The sequence below is a fragment of the Mirounga leonina genome, unplaced genomic scaffold (genome assembly GCF_011800145.1).
Source record: "Mirounga leonina isolate KUSES-001 unplaced genomic scaffold, KU_Mleo_1.0 Mir_175, whole genome shotgun sequence".
Taxonomy (NCBI): domain Eukaryota; kingdom Metazoa; phylum Chordata; class Mammalia; order Carnivora; family Phocidae; genus Mirounga; species Mirounga leonina.
In genome coordinates this window covers 17,571,317-17,593,797 of record NW_023270453.1, presented here as the reverse complement: position 1 = coordinate 17,593,797, position 22,481 = coordinate 17,571,317, and the positions used below count along the sequence as shown (strand labels likewise).

The window sequence follows — 22,481 nt, the reverse complement described above, 5'->3', positions numbered from 1 at the left end:
AGGATAAAAGTCATGAAATGCCATTTAAACCACTTTTAAAACCTCAGACACTAAAACAGGGTCCAATAATGCCTGGTGCTGAATGTGAATGAGGTAGGGTGAGACCTGAGGCCAGAGGTGGTAGCGAGCCATTTCCACCCTGTGAGAGGGGGACAAAAAGAAGAGCTCAGTATAGAGAAGGAGCCCAGCAAGAGGCAGAACCGTAGAGAAAAGGCCACTGGAATCAGTGAATTTAGGAGGAGCCCGGTTGTTGCCATGGGCATCATGTCAAAGCAGGGGAGAGACAATGATGCCTCCTTGCTGACACTCAGCCGTCAATGATGCATTCCCTTAGCCAGACCAAGCCAACTGGCACCTTTCAGGGCTCTAAGGGCAGACAGGCAGAGGATGGATCTAGGCAGCCGTGTGAAAAAAGAACCTTCACATGCTTCTAGTGACTTCTTTGAAATCTGTCTTGGATGGTTTTCCTCTTTAGCACATGTGAATATACCTCATTCTTCTAAATTGCTCTAAGACACAAAGCATAGATGAACCATACCAGGGAGGACCTTAGAAAGCAGGTGGCACTTCCTCTGAGGCTTGAAGGATTTTAGTACATGTTTCTCTGTATAGAGCAGAAATGGCAGTCCAAAGTGTAATGAGCTGAGTAAGGGAAAGGCTCATTATCTGAGAGGCTTCTCTGGTGGCTGGCATAAAATAGATACTCAATAAATACTTACATTAAATTGAGCTTGTTGAGGAAGAGAATTAATCAACCAAATCTGCATTTTTTATTGTTGTTTCATTAAATACATTTCTTTAGCTGTATGTTAACAGTAAAGAAATTTGGAGATCTGAGGCAATAATCTAGATAATTTTAAGACTGATAACCTGCTATTTAGGAAGTCGTTCTTTTAGGTCTAAATGAGCTATGTTGAGTAGAGTCAATTAGATCATTGCTCAAGTCCACATACTATGCCATTTGGCATGTTCTATCTTTTTGTTTAAAATGGTAATTAGTGGGGCGCCTGGGTGGCTCAGTTGGTTAAGCGACTGCCTTCGGCTTAGGTCATGATCCTGGAGTCCCGGGATCGAGTCCCGCATCGGGTTCCCTGCTCGGCAGGGAGTCTGCTTCTCCCTCTGACCCTCCTCCCTCTCATGCTCTCTGTCTCTCATTCTCTCTCTTGCAAATGAATAAAATCTTAAAAAAAAAATGCTAATTAGTTTGTCTTTGAAAGACCAGCTTGACTTAAAATTGTAGTCTTCATATAGAAGTGTTAATATTAATTTTTCACACTCACAGAAATGATTTCCAGAACATTAACTACAATAGTTGTATAATTATGCTCTCTTTTAGATAATTCTGCAGCGATTTCTTCTTTCATCTTTGACTTCATCCATAACAGGAAAATGTTGTGGGAGAATGCATGGGGGGTACTTTCACTATTGGCATAATTTTTCCTGCCTGCTTTTTGTCAACTGCATATAAAACTGTAGAAGAAAAAATATGCTTCAATATACAGTTTTCATTGTGCTTTAGATACTTCTAATATCCCTTACTAAATGCCATAATTCCACATATGCAGCTTGTCACCTGGCATATGTAGACACGGAATTATTTGGGACATTATCACGTAGTTACATCAAAATGCTGAGCAGAGAAAAAATGGCATCTGATATCCACCCAGGGTTTAGACAAGAAATTTTTGTTTGATGTGAAGGCATTAATAATTTGATCACAGAGGAACATTTTTCAGTAGTGCTTGCAGATTGCTGGTAAAAGATGATTTTTCCCTTGTGGACACGCTTTATATCACACACCCTCCAGTTGCTGATGGAATCTCACACGAACCGTGTGGGGCAGGCACTTTATCTGCTCAGGGAGGGAGGACACACTCAAGCGATAAGGAGCCTGTGTGTCTTTTGGGATCTAAAACAAGTTGTTTCAAACCTCAGGCAGTTGAAGTTCATACTGACATGGCTCGAAAGACCTTGGGGGTGACCACCATACAACTACCTGAATCCGTTTCTCTCCTGGTTCAGTTTCAAAATCAAGACTTAAAAACAGTTTTGTGGGGTATGGGCTTACACCTGTATACCAATGTTCAAAATGAGCTTTTGACTTTGAAGGTCTAATCTTTTGTCATTCAGGGAACATGAGTTCCCCACTTGGCCCAACACCTCCAAATCAGAGCTCATCGTTGTCTTCTCCTCTGTTTATCTGGTGGGAGTTATAGGAGGGGATGGCAGAAGACAGGAGGGGCAGGTTTTATAGACGATGTAACGGGTTTTTGGTGCCTCCTCTCTCTTGGCCAACTATGAACACTATCTGAAATTTTAGGAGACAAGATACAGTAAGCCATTACATGTCCCAGTTCCTAAGAAGGCACATCCTTCTTTCCTTAAGGGAGAGTACAAACATAGGTAGGGACCTCTGTTACTGTCTCTGTTTTCCCTACTGACTCTGCATGGTTTCCAATTAGCTGGAGATGAGATCTGGAGCTGGATTTTCAGTAGTCTGATGGCTGCATTCACAGAGGTAGTAGGTATGACATGGTGGACGATGGGGATGGAGGGCTTGCCAGTGGGTTCTTCTTAATAGGGAGTTTTCTGTGCTTCCTCCTTAGTTCCTCACCTTCACAGCCCAGACTCAAAACTGTCTCTGGGACTTGTCTCAAGCTGCTGTCAGCTGCAGGAAGGAGGGTGTTCTTACTCCCCAGTCATATCCCCTGGCAGACTGTCATTTGAGTCCTTTTTGTGCAGGAAAATGAGATCAGTTCATTCTCTCCTGCTCCTCCTCCCAAATCAAGGCCCAACTTACCAGCCTGCAGCACGGAGTTCTCAAGAGGGTGGGGAGAAAGGACAGGTCTCCCTACTCCTCCACACCAGCGGCAGCCCCAGCAGGGTAAGGGGGGAGTCTCTTGGGGTCACCGCTGCCCTCCCGCTCCAAACTTCCTGAACATTTGTCTGCCTTCACACGACTGACTTCATTTCCATCATCTGTGAAAATGTCCGTGTCCCCTACCAGACAGGCACAACTGCCAACTTAAGGATTTTGCATTATTTACCTTTGTATCGCCAGCCCTAACATACTGCCTGCCATTTAGTAGTTAGAGGACACATGTTCTGGAGGAAAAAAAAATTGACACATGATAAAATATAATTTTTACCATAGAATGAACACAAGTGTACTCTGGATGAAAGGCAAACAGTCAAAATGCAAGATAAGAAGGCATTTGTTAGGTGGTAAATACTGAAAGAGTAGAGATACCCCAGTTTTTCTAGAGAAAACGACAAAAACACGGATTGACCAGGAGGCCCAGAGAGCGAGGGCCAGGCGGCTGGAAGTCAAGGAGGGAAGCTTGTTCACTCCTCCTCCCTGCACAGAGAGCTGAGTGGGAGGAAAGGGAAGAACATAAAGCCGGAGTGGAACATAAGGAAGAATCTCGTAGAGTGGTGTGGGCCGAGAGGTCGGCCAGTGAGTTCCTGAAGGGTGGGAGCTTGTGCCAAACTGTAATTCCCAGTTTACTCATGCACTTGAATTCTATGATTGTGTGTCCTAGATAAGAGTTCCGTAGAGAGCAGATGGAAGAGTGACAATTAGTAGTCTCTGTATTAACTAACATTTATTGAGTATCTATTATGAGTCTGGCCTCAACTCGGTTAATCCAGTCCTCATGACACCCACTCCGGGGTGGGCTCTTGTTATTAACCTCATTAATGGGGTTAACCCCACAGATGGGCTACTTGAGGAACAGCAAGGTCAAGTCACCAGCCCAAGATTATCATAGGAATTACATGGGATTCTGAAACCGGGCGTGAGGATACACGTAGAGCAGAGAAGGAAACAAAAGCTGGTCATGAATCACTTGGTGTGGCCAGATGTGCATTGACCCGTCTGCCTAAGTGTGGCTCCTAAATGTAGGCACTCGCAGCGACCCACTCCTTCCGGATCAAATCAGAAGAGTAAGTATCAGATAGTATTATTTCATAATCAAAATATTTCATCAGAGTGCCTGCTGGTAGCAGATATCTAAAGGTCTCCCTTGTCCAAGATCAAACATCCACTAGCTCATTTCATTCAGTTTTCTCATTTGTTACGTCGAGATCATAATGGCGTCTCCCTCCGAGGAATGATGAATGATGTTGCATATCGAGTGAATAGCAGCATCTCTGCCATACTATCTGCTCAATAAATGTCAGCTGTTATTATCCGTGGCAAATTAGTGAGTGTATTCTGTACCGTCAGTATGTTCTTAGGCTCTCATCTAACTGTATTAGGTCCTTAAGAGAAAAGTTGCCAAATACATTTTGTACTACTTTGTGTTGCATCAACAAAACACCGATAAGGCTTATTTGCTTCTGGTATAAAACAAAGACCCGCCTCAGAGGCAAATACTACTGTAGTACACAGGCCACCATTCAGATGGTGTTAGATTCATCTGAAAGATCTTCTGGAAAGCCGTGCTGGAAATAATCAGATGCTATGGGTCTGTCACGTAATCCTGGTCCAAGAGCCTAACGAGAATCAGCTCCAAGGAGGGAGAAATGTCTCTTGTATCCAGTTTCAGTGGGCAGGACCACGATGTGCTCTGCATCTAGGGCCCCTTCCACAGCCACAATGCAGGGCACTGTTGCTACCCACGGTGAGGAAGCAGAGCCTCAGTGGGGTGAACACGCTCAGGATCCACCCGCCACACGGCCATGAGAGGGCAGGACTTGAGACCCCCCACAGCCCAGGCTCGGAGCCCAGAGTCCTTCTGCAACGCCCCTCTGTTGGCCGCAAGCTTGTAGGTGATGGGCGGGAGCAGCGTGCGGGGGTGTTAGGTCTCTGCCAGCCCTGCTAGGAGCTTCCAGGAACGTGCATTCTTCTTTAGTGACACTTTGTTGAGAAGATCTGCTGCTTTCTCTTCTTTACTTGGCAGGTTTCGAATACCCACGGTAGCTTTAACTACACAAAGATGTTTTCAAGAGTTCAAGGAAACCTTTTCATAAACAGCAGTCTTTGGGAAATTGCAGATTGGAGGCCCTCCTTCAGGCCTCCAGAGAGCAAGCGGGTTGCCCTGTAGCCACACAAGCCACCTCGGCCTCGAGTGTAGGTCAGGAGGCCTCTCTCCTGAGTAGTTCTGGGGAGAGTTCACGGATGTGTGAGCTCAGTCCTAAGCCCGTTGGCTGCCCCCTGGAATACCATCATTCCCCTTGACCTGCACACGTTTGGTTTCATCTTCAACAGGAGAAAATCCTGGAAATCCGGCATTGTTTGGCCCCTTTTCTCACTAACCGATCCAGGCTTTTCAGAAATCGCTCTGCTTCATTCTAAACAGGAAGTTTCTGCAGGCAGTTGTACAAATGACATGGCTTTGTGTGGGATGTCACCTATTGTTACTGGAACAAAGACATTCTGAAATAAGGACAAAGCCTTCAAATCCGCCAGGGTCCCGGACCCTTCAATAGCCTTGCATTGTGTCTGGAGGGTGATTGAGTGAATTGGGTCACTCCAAGAATATACCTAAGCTTCTGAAACTCTGCTATTATTAGGGTTGCAAATAGCATTTCCAGTAGCTGTTCTAGCTGCTCTGCATATATGCAAAGCAGGGCCTTTCTAAATAGCTGTGGTTACCTGCATGGGTATAAAGAAATGGGGAAAAAATGTCTGGATCGAGCCATAACTCAATCCTTCCACTCTTAACGTGTTAGGAATAGCAAAATATTTATTAACCGCGAGTGCAATTAAAGTTTCTCTTTTGAAACACTGTGCACGAGTCACGTGGTTCTCCAGCTTTTAAGGCCTATGTCTGTAGAGTGTAGATGTTTTATATGATGTTAAAAGAAAGCCTGCGTCACCGGAGGCTAACAGGAGAGAGAAATTCAGCTCCCTGTTAGCGGCAACTATCCAGTCCATGGCTTGCACCAATCCGTGGCTTCTCATCTCAAAGAATTCCGAGTGTGGGTTTTGGTATAATGAACTGTGTTTATAAAATGAAACTTATTCCCCTTGAAACAGGATTGCATTTAGCAGTGTTTTTCTTTATCTTAATAGCGAAATTGGTAAAACATTTTCAAAAATGTTATCTGAGACTATGTATACAACAAAAATAATGAGATCATTATACATTCCCTTCCCCTTTTCCCTCTGTATGAAACAGCTCGCTCAGCTAGATTTTGCACACGAGCATGCCCTCCTCCTGCAATCAACCTCCCCCCCCGCCCCTTGGTATCTGTGTCACATCTGTAGCAATGTGTGTGACTTATTTGTGGGGCTGCCGGTGCCTTGATAGTCAAGCAAGTGCCACAGAGGAAATCTCCCTCTAATCCTTTAAATCCTATTTTTCACCAACACTGCTGGAGATTCCTTCCTTCTGTCTTTCCCTCTTATCGAGAGAAGATCTACCTTTTCTCTACTAACATAATACTCTGCGTTGGAGCCCACACATTCCCGTGTCATTTGCTGCCTTATGAGAGCCCTTCTGCTTTTGTCTACAACCCGATCCCACCCAAAGGATGTTTCCTAGCAGGCTCCAAATTGATATCATCTTCTGGCATTGCTCTAGACAGGGATACATCGGGGCTAGGTAGAAAATGTCCCGATCTCTGCGGAGCAAACTCACCCATCCCTGTGTTCAGATGAACAACCACTTGAACCAGGCACCTGAAATTCTAGGAGTTGTGAGTACAGGTACATAGATGTCACCTGCGGTTAACAGTCAATGTGGTAGCTTCACTCTAGAAACGCAGGGATCTCCTCCGCTATTTTGCTGTTAAAAAGCAAACTGCTAAGATTATCAGTCTGACTGGGTATTTACCCCAAAGATACAAAAGTAGGGATCCGAAAGGGTACGTGCACCCCGATGTTTATAGCAGCAATGTCTGCAATAGCCAAACTGTGGAAAGAGCCAAGATGTCCATCGACAGATGATGGATAAAGAAGATGTGGTATATATATATATACAATGGAATATTATGCAGCCATCAAAAGGAATGAGATCTTGCCATTTACAACAACGTGGATGGAACTGGAGGGTATTATGTTGAGCGAAATAAGTCAAACAGAGAAAGACATGTACCATATGATCTCACTGATATGAGGAATTCTTAATTGCAGGAAACAAACTGAGGGTTGTTGGAGTGGGGGGTGGGGTGGGAGGGATGGGGTGACTGGGTGATAGACACTGGGGAGGGTATGTGCTCTGGTAAGCGCTGTGAACTGTGCAAGACTGTTAAATCTCAGATCTGTACCTCTGAAACAAATAATGCAATATATGTTAAGGAAAAAAAAAAGAAGAAGAAGAAGAAGGTAGCGGGAGGGGAAGAATGAAGTGGGGGAAATCGGAGGGGTAGACAAACCATGAGAGACGATGGACTCTGAAAAACAAACTGAGGGTTCTAGAGGGGAGGGGGTTGGGAGGATGGGTTAGCCTGGTGATGGGTATTGAGGAGGGCATGTTCGGCATGGAGCACTGGATGTTATGCACAAACAATGAATCATGGAACACTTCATCTAAAACTAATGATGTAATGTATGGGGATTAACATAAGAATAAAAAAAAAGATTACCAGTCTGATTAAAAAATTAACACTATAGGGACACCTGTGACACAGTCAGTTGAGCATCTGACTCTTGGTTTCAGCTCAAGCCATGATCTCAGGGTCATGAGATCGAGCCCTGCGTCTGTCTCCACGCTCAGCGGGGAGTCTGCTTGGGATTCTCTCTCTCCCTCTGCCCCTCCCCCCTCTCTAAAATAGATAAATAAATCTTTAAAAACATTAATACTATAATAATGCACATTGACTTCTTAACAAATCAGTGTGCTTCTGGTGCTTCAATTAAACTGAATAATTACTTAATTAGAAGACCCCTACAAAAACTCAAAGGTATTCCAAAAATAGGGTATTCATTTTCTGTGTGATGAATTTAAGAAGTGATAAATGGGTAGTAAACAATTTGCATGATTGGTATCGACCCTTCATAAAAGTAACCTGTGTTTTTTGTTTTCATGTGATTTCTACAACATACGGTTTGAATCATAGGGCACTCGTAAGGAATTTTCAAGTTGTGTGTGACAGGAATGCAGCTCAGTGTAGATGAAACAAAAGGGAAACATATGGGCCCAGGGGACTCGAAGCTCTGGGAGTGACTGGTCTTTGGGTACAGCCAGACACAGGAGCTCAATGATATTACTGGAACTTTGTTTCATGCAATTCTGCTTCATATAATACTAGCTTCGTTTGAGACACGTTTTCTCAATCGGGTGGAAAGGAAGGTCTCCTTGGGATTTTGGGATCTCAGAAAAAGATACTTCCTGCTTCCTAACTGATACCTACCCATCTTAGGGCTCATGTTGGTCCAGTGAGGGTTGAATGCTGATTTGGGGATGAATGAGTGTGACTTGAATGGCCAGCCTGGATCACAGGCTTATCCTTATGACTAAGGGAAGTTGTCCCTCCTTGGATTGCAGCAAACAGGGGAGAGCCGTGTCACACACACTGACTTGCTTTTAAAGGTGAAGGACTTTAGGACCAAGGAGAACATATGGTTACTGCTTGTACCATACTTGCCTGGCACTTTGAAGATCATGGAACTTGGTGTTCATCTTAGCTCTGCTCTTTATTTATGAGAAAGTCTTAGAATTGATGTTTTAAAACATGTTGCAGCCTGGACAGTGCAGACTCTGTACAGTCTATATGGTAGGGACAGCCCCTGGCCCCAACCTTGTTGTGTTTATGTTTATTAAGGATTTTACAGTGAGTGCTGCCACCTTAGGATCTTTTGGTCTTATCTAAAGTAGAGAGAAGCTGATCGAATTGGCCAGGACCCAGAATACCCAATTTCTCGATCATTTGGTAGGTTCTTGAGGGGTATATGGAAAGAGGATCCTCCAGAAATGTGTTCTTTTTGTTTTTGGTTGAAGCTTTGGACTGAAGCTCTCTTGATGTGCTGTCTTGGGATCCATGTGAAATGTAAAGACTCCTTGGCACCCTACCCTAGACCCATGTTCTATTCTTGGTCTGTGGGTGTAGGAACCTGACATCAGTAACCTCCCATGAGGCACAGAAAGGAAAAGCATTTGTCCCATATAGGCGTCTTGGTCTCCTCGGGCCAAAGGTTCAAAATCTTGTATCATCCTGTCTCTAGTTACATCCTTTTACTTAACAATCCAATGTCATTGTTCCTCTTCCTTGTGAGGTAGACAAGTAGAGAGAGATGACTAAGTTCTCTCTAGAGCTTGGACCGAGCTACTAACAGAACCCGAGTCAGGCATGGCGAAGGCTGGAGGGTGGACGTGGAGAGCGGTAACAGCGGACGGGATTTAAGGAGTGCACCTGTCTCCAACATCAGTGAGACTGGTTGGTTGTCTGCAAAAGCGATGGCTCAGCTCCTCTGACTCGGCCAAACAAGCCATCCAGGGGCCTGCCTTTGGGTGGTAACACTGTCCCTTCTGACTTGTGGCTCAGAGTGAAAGCAATGATGTAGGATCAGTTCCCAGTATACAAATCAATTGTGCACTAAAGGTTAATTTAGAAATATGTTTATGTTCCTGTGGAAAAAAAACATGTCCCACATTCCAAAGTTATAAATGGTGTGTAGGTTCCTAGGCCACCATTTATGGATAGAATTATCATCCACAGTGTTGAATATTGTTGTGAATATTATTGTGAATATATGGTATTTCTTCTGGGTATGATTTAAAGACTATGTACAAAGATGTGATGTGTTTTGTTTGATGTTACATCAGATGGAGCAAAGCCTCCTCTCTGTGGCTCACTCCCTCTGCTGAATTAGCCTTTCACTGGTGCAATCTCTGTCAGAGCCTTTGTGTTACACATGTGAAGGGCCTTTAGCTTCAGAGTCTGGTAGAGAAATCTATCCAGCCCCTTCCAGGTACCCAACATAAATAGGGGTCACAGAAAACTCTGGAGCGAAAGGAGTTATAAATATCTGGGTGTGGAGTGGCATGGAGCTCACACAGAGAAACAGGAAGAGTTTCTAGAATGTGCAATCTAGGTGAGCTCCACGCTTGAGGACTCACACAACAGCAGACGAGCCGTTAGCAAACTGAAGTTGAGGGATGTTCCCATAATTGCTTCAAATATCATATCAGTGTTTTCTAAGAAATAACATATTACCAAAACAGCCAAACTTCCAACGTCCTTCCATTGCATCTTAAATTATTCCCTTGTATGGACCTTCATTTTGAGAAAGGACGTGGTGTCATAGGACGTGTTTTGGGGATTGGACACAGAAGAAAAGTCTCAAGATTCTTCAGTGCTGGGAGTCTTGATACAGCATCCAGGGAGCAGGTGTTTCTCAACAAGATGAATTCCTCATTAAACACCCCCAAACACGTCAACAACATCTTTTTCCCTATGTGAGTGTCTCTGGGACCTCACTTTTTATTTTTTTAAAGATATTATTTATTTATTTGAGAGAGAGAGCAGAGCAAGAGAGAGAGAGATAGAGAGAGCGCACGGGTGGGGAGAAGGGGCAGAGGAAGAAGGACAAGCAGACTCCCTGCTGAGCAGGGAGCCCCACCGACGGGGGGCTCGATCCCAGGACCCTGAGACCACACCCTGAGCCAAAGGCAGACGCTTAACTGACTAAACCACCCAGGTGTCCCCAGACCACACTTTTAAACAGGACTGTGGGTGAGAAGGAAACTTAGCTGGAAAAGCCTCACGGCTATGTCTCCAGGCCAGCAGTTGCAGCAGGCTCCCTGACCTGGCAGTTCACTTGGCCTCCTGTTTTCCTTCATACATTTGTAAAGTGGTAGGTGTGCCGAATGAGAGCAGAAATGATTATAAGCTTCGGAGCATTTAGCACACAAACTATAAAATTACTGGGTAATAAAGGTGCTGGAAACCTATTAAAGTGATTTGCCCTCCCTGTGATTCTCATAAGCAGTGGGTTCGGACTAATTACACTGAAAACTCCGAGCGTGTGTCATGGTCCCCTGGAGAGGACTCAAGGCCTCTGCTTCCAACTCAGGCTGTCATGAAGGAAGTCTGCTCATCACAGAACAAAATGTTTTCCAGTTAGTGGAAATAATAGTGATGCCAATCTAGAAAGTGTAAGCAAGGTGCTAAAATGCTGGTGTAAACTTTTAGAAACGTAGAGAATGTGTGAGATCAAAGTAAATTCTCTGCCTTGATATATTTATCTAGCGATCAAAGTCCAAAAAAATGCCATTAGGTAGTTATTTTAAAATAAATTGCTTTCATTTTTAATATAGAGATATGTAAGGAGAAAAGCGGGCATCAACTCTACCACCAAGACATTTTTAACAATGAGAAGTGAATGACCTGCACATGGAACATTAAAGCAGAACAGACAGCTATAAAATAAAATAAACTCTTCTATTTAATTTTCTCCACCCCAAAAAAGTAACAGCTGTTTACCCTATATTCCTTCTTTAGTATCTTCCCAGAAAGATAATGCACACACTTGCTCACATATGCACACACACACTCAATGCAATATTTAAATCCAGCAACGCTTGACTGTGACTGCCCATCCACAGAGAGCTTGCTGGGTCCCCGCCATCCCATGCCCTGCTGAGGGACCCTTAACTATGGCCACCGTAACCCATCAGGTGCATTTTGGCTTTGGGTTCCTTTTAGCCACTTACTTGCAATTTTTTTTTTTTTTTTTTTAAAGATTTTATTTATTTGACAGAGAGAGACACAGCGAGAGAGGGAACACAAGCAGGGGGAGTGGGAGAGGGAGAAGCAGGCTTCCCGCTGAGCAGGGAGCCCGATGCGGGGCTCGATCCCAGGACCCTGGGATCATGACCCGAGCTGAAGGCAGACGCTTAACCATCTGAGCCATCCAGGTGCCCCACTTACTTGCAATTTAACAGAATTTTGTCTTACTTGAGCCCTGACTCCTTTGTGCTTTTTTAATGAGTCTCTTATTCTGCTCAGAGACTAAAGCAGTTCTATGAAAAGTCTAAGAGAAATCACCAAAGTAAACAACAACAAAGAAAAGCATTGCTAAATACATATTTATATTATATTATATTATTTATTTATTTATTTATTTATTTATTTATTTATTTATTTATTTATTAAAGAATGCACGTCTACGTGGTGGCACAGTGGACAGGGGGCACCTGAGTGGCCAGCGCGAGAGACAGAATCCCAGGTCCCCAGAGGGAAGGGCCAGCCTCGCAGGGTGCCGGGAACCGCCCCCCCGTTTTGGCTGCAGCTAGGGCACGGCGCTGCGTCATCCTGCCCTTGTGCCGGGATCGCCGGGACCGGTCCTCCGCGGAGTAAAAGCGTCCATGTGTGGAGCCTCAGTTTCCCCACCCGCGGATGTCAGAGAAGAGCAAAATATGGAACGCTTCACGAATTTGCGTGTCATCCTTGCGCAGGGGCCATGCTAATCTTCTCTGTATCGTTCCAATTTTAGTATATGTGCTGCCGAAGCGAGCACTATATCTTTTAATACTTAAATTATTTCCCTGATAAACTAAAATCTCGGTGGCACCTGGATTCCATATGCATCATTACAGACATCCACACACTGAAGAGCTAATTCATGGTGGGGCTGCGAATGTGATTTATCTGTCGACTGACTTCTGGTCGCTCTACTCTGGGTGATGCAAAGATGTCACTCTGGGGCGCCTGAGTGGCTCAGATGGTTAAGCATCTGCCTTCGGCTCAGGTCATGATCCTGGAGTCCCTGGATCGAGTCCCGCATCGGGCTCCCTGTTCTGCAGGGAGCCTGCTTCTCCCTCTGATCCTCCCCCCTCTCATGTGCTCTCTGTCTCTCTCATTCTCTCTGTCTCAGATAAATAAATAAAATCTTAAAAAAAAAAAAAAAAAGATGTCACTCTGACCACAGAAAAGGACACTGGCAGAAAAATAGCAGCCATATATTATCAATATAACAAAGGCCTAGCTAGCTGTCAAAATAAAGGGCTTTCTGTAGCCTGTAGATTTTTAAATAAATATAGAAATGCCTGCTTCCTCCCAGTGCCTTCACCAGAGAGATTGTGGTAGGATACGAAGTAGCTGGACCAGAGGGAAGGAAGAGGGGGAGAGGGGGTCAGAGCGAGCAGAGAAGGCATATTTTTAAAAACCTATATTCCCTTTTTGCCTCTTCTTAGATTTCAGAATACTGGTAACGCTTGAGCCCTGCTAGACTCGACAGCGAGGCTTGGATGTGCTTGAGCTCTCTAGGAGGGGTTACATGAACTCTGAATTCCTTTTTTGGGGCAGGAAAAATGTATTCACTTCATCCCAGAGAGGATGAGCTTTTCCCACGCTCCATCCTGTCTTCCTCAGCAGACTTTGGGAGGCACGGTAAGGGATGGGCTGGGTGGGTCTTTGCTCCCAGGGGATCCACACTCCAGGAGGAAAAGGTGCATGAACCATGACCTGTATCCAAGAAGGAAGAGTTCAGCGACAGTAAGAGGGACATGGTTGCTACCATAGAGGGAGATCCTTGGGGACTGTAGGCAGATGGTCCTTGCAGAGGAAGCTCGGGAAAGACTTCTGTGAATCTACAGCTATTGGAGCCAGGGAAAGGTGGCAGACCTCGAGGGGAGCCGACCACACAGTGAATCCAAGGCTGGCTGGGCGTCACGAGGGGTGCATCTGCTGGGTGACTGCATTCACTTGTAGACGCCCTTCCATGACTCACAGAGCACATTTCTGTAGAAAATGTAGTCACACCATCAACCTTATTCATGCCTCCGTTCCATTTTGCTGTCAGGAAGAGGGATGATGAGCTGGCTGCCTGCCTCAAGCATCCTCACTTTTAGCTGTGACAGGTGGCCCCCCAGCCGCTCCTTGTGCATCAGAACAGAGTGCAGGGAAAGTCTGATGCCAGACAGAGAGGCCCCCCCCCCAGGGCTCCCCCAGGAACTCCGGTGTGTCCAAGCCCCCGAGGGTTCGAGCTGTGGCCAGGATCGTGGGGGCAGCCCTGCTGTTCTGGGGACGTCTGTTGCCGGGCCCTGCATGGGGAGTGGACTTTGGGCAGACACCACTTGCCAGCACCGAGATTCTGGCCTTGGGAGCCCTGCTTTCCTCACCTGGACAACAGGGATGATAATAGTGTTACCTCCCAGGGCTGCTGTGTTTCCACCTTGCTTTCCAGCAGGTGCCCAGTAAGTGTTCATTATCGGCCTCCCCACCATCCTGTCACCGGTAATGACGGGCCCAGGTCTGAGTCCTGCCACTGCTGACCAGTGCTCTGAGTGGGTTCCTTCATGCCATGAGCTAGGCATCTCTGATCTTTCTGGGAGATGTAAGGCCCTCCTGGTCGACTGGGAGGGCTCATGGGTATAAATATGGAGTGCCTGCAAGGGGAGCAGTGACCGCCACAATGGTAGAGACCCCGGAAAAGTTAGATTTGACCATTTTCCAAGAAACAAGACCCAAGGCATGCTACACTGGACCGACTGGGTGCTTTGGAAATTGATAACAGCCCAGAGCACACCCCTTCCATCTGCGACATTTTGGGAGGCGGGGAAGGGGTTCCCACCTTTGGGTCATGCCTGCCACCCACCTGAGCCCCCCCGCTTCCTGCTATCCCTGTGCTGGCTCATGGGGAGGCTCCGGAGCGCCTCATTGCTGAGGTGACAGCACCCACCACCCACCTCTGCACCCCCGGCCTCGTGTGCGGGAAGAGAACGTGAGGCTGACACGTTTCGTCTGAAGATTAAATCAAAAGTACAGATGAGACCAGAAGTTATTCTTGAGACAGCTAGTAAAGCATCTGCCCAACCGTGTCTCCTTCACATTTGTGCGTCTTATATTCTGTGACCTTTGAAAACACCCAACTTGGCAACTTCGACTGTAATATATAATTTTTCCTTAAAATGCAATAAAGCATAACTGAAAATGGAACTGACCTCTTCACGTCACGAATGCTCTTATGGAAAAAGGATAAAGTAATTTATAAAGCTGTTACAATATGATGGAACCAGAACCCGGCCGAAACCGTCTGCGAATCCCTGTCACTGGTTTCTGCGCGCCCCGTGAGTGAGCTGGGCTGCCCACCCGCACCCCAGAGCCACTGCCGAGAGCCCCCCAGCCCTCTCCCTTCCGTCTAAGCCAGCACATTATTATAGTTTCAGAGCATAAAAGCATCATTGTTTTGTGATCAGTTCAATTCTCAAATATGTCCAGTGACTTGGATGGACCCAGACCGACCAGGGAGTGAGGGGTTAGGGCTCAGCAGGCTGTCACGTGGGCGCATGTGCTCACCTGTTTGCTGCCGGGCTCGCCTAGCGCTGTCTGGTGGTGTGCAGTGGTCTTGCGCTCCTCGGGGCTGATATTCTGGGGGGACTCCCATAGTCACACTCTGTGCTACAGATCGTTTGTGTCCCTGCCCCCCCCAATCATGTGTTGAAAACTAACCCCCAGTGATGGTGTGAGGAGCTGGAGGTCATTAGGTTGTAGGGTGGAGCCTTCATGATGGGATTAGTGTCCTTCTAAAAGGACAGAGAGCCCCCTTGCCCCTTCCTCCACGAGAAGACAGGTGAACCAGGAAGACGGCTCTGAGCAGACAGCGAGTCTGCCAGCACCTCGATCTCAGCCTCCAGCCTCCAGAGCTCTGAGGGATGAATGGCTGTAGTCCATAAGCCCCCCGGGCCGGCCAGAGCGCAGGAAGACAGAAATGAGCACATGAGGATACATGTGACAGAGAAAGTTAACGGAGGGTTTGGGAAGGTGGGAGCCTCCTTTAGTTTGAAAACTCAGTATTTACTGAAAGAAGGGATCTCCTACATGGCAACTAGATGTCAGGGAGATCCAGGTGGTGCAGGTCTCTGGGCTGGCACACCCGGCAGGAGAAGCTGGGGGCCATGGCCCTAGAGCAGGAGGGAGCCTGACGTTCCAGAAGTAGGAGGAAGGAAGCCAGGATGAGCCGAGGGAGGGAATGTGATGCCAGGTGGGAAGCAGCGGGGCCAGTTCTGCTCTGGGCTTGTGCGTTCCTTTAAGGGTGTTGTGGGGCTGTGGGCAGGGAGGAGAGGGTGAGAGCATATGAGAGTAGCTGGGGCAAGACGTGGCTGTGGCCTGGAGGAAGAGAGGACCGAGCGGGTCAGAATCAGGGAGAACGTGGAGGCAGACAGCCCTGGATATGCCGAGAGAGCAGCTATGTGCCGAGTCTAACTTCCTCTAGGTGCCATGCACCTCGTGGGGCACCTCCTATGAGCCCCTCTGGTGAATTCTCTGGAAGTAAGTGTGAACAGCCTCATTCTATGGCCAAGATGGTCTCGGCTCAGATGGGCTGAGAAACGTGCCCAAAGTCACAGGTCCTGCGAGTGCAGAGACAGGAGAGGAGCCCGCCCCGTGCTTTCTGAATCCAAAACTCAAGCTCCTTCCCCTTTGCCGCTTGTCTTCGTTGTCAGTTTCGGTTCCAAGAAATAACACTGACACTTGGCTTCTCTTTCACTTCCCAAGATGTAGTACAGAGTGCAGAAAGAGCATTAAGTGAAGTCCCTTCGGGACATGGATACTGGGTTGGGTTAATTCTCGGTCAAAGTGAGTGTGTCCTACACTCTGATTTCCGTACATAGAATACCCACTGATGCAACAGCAAAGTGGCCAAGGGAAGTGACAAGGTGAGGCCACACACTGTCCTCACAGGTGTCCCTGCAGCCCCAATCTCAGCCTGATAAATCAAGAGGACGCACACGCCATTCAGCCAGGAGACTCTGTGGACTTGACTTCTTGTCTTTCTCTAGGTTGGATTAAAAATATAGTGCTTTCCCCCGTTAACAACTGTACACAGAAATGCAGAATTTTTTACAAGGCACACTCCCATCCTACACCCACCTTCCCTGGGGTTCCCAGCCCTAACCGTGACTCCTCTACATCCACAGTCTACAGCTAGCTAAGCCTGCCCTTGTTGGGTCCCAAAGCTTTAGACTATGTACTGAGGAGCGCACTGTTCCAGGAATTGTCTGCTCTCCCCGATCCCGAACCCCATCAGCCCCTCTATGTCGGACCTGGGCCTCCCATCTACTCACATTTCAAAACAACTCCTGCCTCTACACTGAGCGGTACACATCTCTTTCAGCTTCTAAACCTTTCTTTCCCTCAGTTTTAAAACAAGAAAAAAGGTCTCTCTCTCTCTCTGGTTGTAGGTATAAACGTTCACCAGCACCGTAGCATCAATCCCACGGTGACTGTGGGTCCACTCAACAGATGTTCAGTGAGGCTCTGCCAACCATCAGGAGCTGTGCTGGAAATTGAGAACACAAATAAAATGTATCTCGGGCCTCAAGGAACCGACTTCGAGAACGAGTCAGTTCAGGCTAACAGTGCGCCGCTAAAGAACATGTTTAGAAGCAATGCAAAATCTGAGAACATACTTTGGATCTCAGCGGCTAGTTTTGGCGAGGCCTGTCAGCTGGGTGTTGGTTTGGTCTGCAGCCCGTGGAAGGCAGGAGACGCTCCCTTCTTCATACTGTGAGTTTTCTCAACTGCATGATCTATATGGTTATTTATCCTACTCACTGAGGAAGGTGAGCTCTTCATGTTGTAAAAACATGTTTCACAAATTTCAGAAATTTCACAAATTTGGGGACAAGTCAGAATTCTCCATGCCAGGTCATTGCTATGGCAATGACCTAAGGATTAGGGTAAACAGAGGCTTTCTCCTCAGCGACAGGGAACGCTAGCAGGGTCTGCCCTGGGAAAGTGGCCTGGTGCTCAGAGATTCTCCGGGTCATGTGATGGTTCTGGGGAGCAAAACGGCTCCGAGATGTGTCCTGGGAGTGTTTCCAGCCTTCATTTACCAAGGACCATAGGGGTCCTTCAGGTAAGACTGCAGGTGGCAAACCCTTCCACCATCAGATGATAGAATTCTATTGTGCTGCTTACCGTCTGCCTAAACACAAGATTTTTTTTTCTTTTTTAAACCAAGAACAACCATGGGATGGATGGATGATTTCCTGCATCTGATTTGAACAGTGACTGCAGCTTAAAAAAAAAAAAACAAAAACAAACTACTGGAAAGGCACATCCACTCAAAGCAAACCTGGGAAAACAATTCCTTCCAGAGAGAGAACTTGTTCCAGGCGGGGCCTGTCTTCCCCGTCCTGCCTTCTTTCCTCTCTGACTTATTTTTACTTTCTGTTTGAGTTGGCCTGGTGTTACTTTGCCCTACATGGGCTTTGCAGTCATCCGCTGATGGGGTGGCCGGAGTGAAAGTCCGTTCTGCCCACGCGCCACGGAGCTCAAAGCGAGTGTTGTCAAGAGTCGCTTGACGTCAAGGCTGACTTTTAAATTTGCCAGAAAGGCTTTCTTTGGAGTGAGGTCTAGACCCTCACGTTCTCTTTTTGGAGAGCTGGTGCCGGCTACAGGAATTCGAGGCCCACAGACTGCATTTCTAGGTGTTCAGTGCAGCACATAGATGGGCAGAGGACCTCAAATGTCACCATTAGTTTTTGTTTTGTTTTGTTTTGTTTTAAATCAGCACATTTTCATGTACCATTCATATCTTTTCTTCCTTCTACCCACTGCTCTTAGAAAACTCACTTAAAAAAACTACCCCCCCTTTTTTTTCCTTGCTTGCACATTATAGATTTAGTTACCTTGTATTTTGGGATGAGCTCAGATTTTAATAGAACTTTATTTTAATGGGCAGTCTATCTTTGGCTTGTTTACACTTTCAAATGGGCCTCTCTCAATGTGCCTCTAGAATTGGTCTGATCACCTCGCGGAGCTCCTACTTTCGGACACAAAGTGACTTTTGAAACACTTCCATTTTCCCTTTCTATTTAATGTAGTCCAGCCCACTTTTTTTTCTTTCTTTTTTTTTTTTTTACAGTCCGTCATGGAGTATTTGTTTACCAAATGCTACTTTTCTTGGATCAAATCTATTTTTGAAGAGTGCAAAAGCAAACAACTGTTTGAGGCTGTCAGGCTTCATTTTATTTATGCATGAATAACACAAATAACTGGAAAATGACCTAGCCTGTTTTTCTCAGATTTAGATAGAAAAACTGCTTCCGGGCAATGTTTATGCCAAACTGTTCACGCCAAGTTTCCAGTTTCGGTGCCAACTAGTTTTTGCTGCCAAGTTGTAAACCTTCGGTAAACACGGTTTAGAATAGAAATGCAGGCACAACCTGGATCAGGGTTCAAGTGGGACTGATGAGAATTCACTCCGAGAATACAATTTAACAGGAACAGGATGGGAAACAGGCTGGCTCCAGAGTGCTCCCACCATAATGCGGAAAACACACAAATGATATTTGATTACTGAAATCCCGGTCGACACACTTGGGCATTTTATGTGTTTCCTTTGCCACCACCTCGAGTAGCTCGGTGCTCCGTTGGAAGTGGCAGCTTGTTGCCCCACAGCGGCTGGCAGCCCCGCTCAGCCTCTAGCACGGGGAGAGGGGGCCTTGAAAATTTCAAGACGTAGGTGTTCACTGTGTTTGCCATGCATCCGTCAAGATGTATGGGAAGGAATCAAGCATTTCCTTGTAGAATTGCTTCAGCGATATTCATTCAGCTCACCATCCTCTCCTCCGACATGCTGCCTCCATGGGATCACACCTCTCCCAAGTTCATAACCATCCTGTCTATAGCTTCCCACTTCCTTGGAGTACCACCCCCATTCCCGACTGGGACCCCAAAACCCAGAAGGTGCTGCTCCTTCTGTGTATAAGTTTGTTCCCTCTCTCCGCTCCCTGCTACAGGACAATTGTTGGTATGCCCCCAAAATTCATGCGTTGGATCCTAACCCCCAGTGTGATGGTGTTAGGAGGTGGGGCCTTTGGGAGATGAAGTCATGAGGGTGGACCCCCATGACGAGATTACTGTCTATAAAAGTGACCCCAGAGAGCTCCCTCACTCTCCTACCATGTGAAGACACAGCAAGAAGGTACCATCAATGGACCAGGAAGTGGGGTCTCATCAGACCCAGATCTGGTGGCACCTTGATCCTGGACATCCAGCCTCCAGACAGTAAGACTAAGCATCTGTTGCTATAAGCACCCAGTCTGTGGAGTTCTGCTACAGCAGCCTGAGTGGACAAAGACCCCCATTCGTGCTCTCAAGTTCGAGTGAGACCAACACCCTCAGCTTGTTCTTGCCTCAGGAATTTGGCTGTCCCCTCTGTGTGAGAGCACGTTTTTTGTCTCTTACTTGTCTGGTTCCTTCTTGCTGCTCAGATCTGAGATCACCTGGCATGTCTCCAACATGCATCCCCTAAGACTCTTTAAAGTAGCTGGCGCCTGCCCAGCCTGTCCCCCCAACATCTCCATCTAATACATTCTTGGGTTTTTCTTCACATAGCTGAGATGGGTAGCTTAGTTATTTACTTACTTAGTAATGAGCAGAAATTTGATTAGAATGGAAATTTTATAAGAGCCTGGACATTTTCTATTGTTTCTTAGTTTATTCCTAGGACGAGGCACACAGAGGGTACTCAATACCTCTTTGTTGAATGAGATAAATGTTTATTAAACCAACATCTCCTATTTACAGGGCAAAATGCCCAGATTTGGGGGTGTAGGACTGAGTAAGACACAATGATGCTCACAGAAGAGCCGAGCTAAACTGTGCTCCCGGTGAACCCAGTCTCAGGAGAGGCGCAAGGGGTCATGCTGTGCCCAGAAAGCCCAGGGCCGAGAGCACCTGGGTCCTGGGTCCTGGGTCCTGGGTCCTGGGTCTTGGGTTTTGGATGCTGGGTTCTAGTCCTGAATCCTGAGTCTTGGGTCCTGGGCTCTGGGGTCCCAGGTCCTGCATCCTTGGTCCTGGGTCCTGAGCTCTGGGGTCCTGGTCCTACATCCTTGGTCCTGGATCCTTGGTCCTGGGCTCTGGGGTCCCAGGTCCTGCATCCTGGGTCCAGGGATCTGGATTCTGGGTCCTGGTCCCTCATCTTGGGTCCTGGGTCCTGGGGTCCCACCTCCTGCATCGGGTCTTGGGTCCTGGATGCTGGGTCCTGGTCCTGCATCCTGGGTCCTAGGTCCCAGGTCTTGTGTCCTGAAATTTCTGCCCGTCCCCCCTTGCCTCCTACTCACATGGCCCTGCTGCCCCTTCCAACAGCTGGAAAATGGCTCAGGTGCACTCTTCTGGCTCTGTCTGCAACCAGGGTTGTGCTTGGACCCCCAGAGGGCTGCAGGTATCAGCACCCCACAGCACCATGTGTCATCACTCAAGGAGCCAGGTCTGTAACCCACCGCAGCTCAGTGGGGAAAACACACATCTTCATAATTTGTTTCTTTTCCTCGAAGAGGCAGGTTTGCTTTTTGGGTTTTGGCCTGATTGACTCAGTTATCACTTGACCTGAAGGACGTCCTCTCCTATGAAGCGTGAGTCCTCCTGGATTGCAGTTATCTTCTCTGGTTGGAGTCTGAGCCCTGCCCAGGCCTTCCAGGGAGATGTGCGGCAGAAATCGGACACTGTGTGGGCATGTGGTGGGAGGGGTCTCCACTGTTGTTTAGAGTTAAGTAAAATGAAACAAAGTAAATGAAATAAGCAAAGTAAAAAGAAAAGTAAAATACAATAAGATAAAGTAAAAATGAATAGAATAGAATAGAACAGACTAACCCAAACTGAACTAATATAAAACAGAAGGGCTGATCTATGAGCCTAACCTGCCTGGGTTAACTATGACAGCTGTGAGGATCCTTTGCCTGCTCTGGAGCCCGAGGCTCTCAGGCGTCCGGGGACCTGACTCCCTGGGGATCCCAGAGGGGACAAGCCCCCCTTTACTACATCTGAATTTGTGGTCCTGGTTGTTTGAAGGTCTGTGGTCCCTGTATCATAGTGACAGATTCTGGAAGACACTGCATGGGCCCCGAGCCAGATGGGTTCTGGGCAGACCTGGCCACCTAAACAGGAGGAGGGGTGCATCCAGATCCCAGTGCCCCGGGCTGCCTCTCACAACTGGAGTGGGTGCTGCCTGACCACACGTGCCCCTCCAGCCAGGAGCCTGGCTTCCTCCCCTGCATAGTGAGGGGTTCTGTAAGGTGGCTTTCCATCGCTCTGGCTCCAGCCTTCTGTGGAGAGAATGCCGGAAGGATCTCGAGCGTAGAAAGCATTTTGTGGGAACCTTAATGCTGGTCATGGGACAGCAGGTGTCAATGCGCATGAGGTAATGTTTCACCAGATCTCCACTCGTGCCGATCTCTATGCAAAATTTAGTGCCTCATTGCTGTCCTCCAACCTTTTTTTTTTTAAATTTTGTTTATTTATTTGACAGACACAGCTAGAGAGGGAACACAAGCAGGGGGAGTGGGAGAGGGAGAAGCAGGCTTCCCGCTGAGCAGGGACCCCCGATGCGGGACTTGACCCCAGGACCCTGGGATCATGACCTGAGCCGAAGGCAGATGCTTAACGAACTGAGCCACCCAGGAGCCCCTGTTCTCCAACTTTTTAAGAAAAAAGCAAAACAATTCTATTTCTTAAATATGAAGCCATTAAAAATATTAGAGCATATTTACTCTCTTGGGTTATTTTGCTGACACCAAAAAGAAAGAAAGAGAGAGAAAGGAAGGAAGGAAGGAAGGAAGGAAGGAAGGAAGGAAGGAAGGAAG

At 47.0% G+C, this 22,481-nt stretch overlaps 1 non-coding gene across 1 annotated transcript; it reads right to left on the bottom strand.

The window, feature by feature from the left end:
- Positions 1 to 12,302: 12,302 nt before the first annotated feature.
- On the bottom strand, positions 12,303 to 12,409 carry LOC118022010. The gene has a single exon (XR_004682349.1). It is a non-coding gene; the product is annotated as a U6 spliceosomal RNA (small nuclear RNA).
- Between the last annotated feature and the right edge of the window lie 10,072 nt (positions 12,410 to 22,481).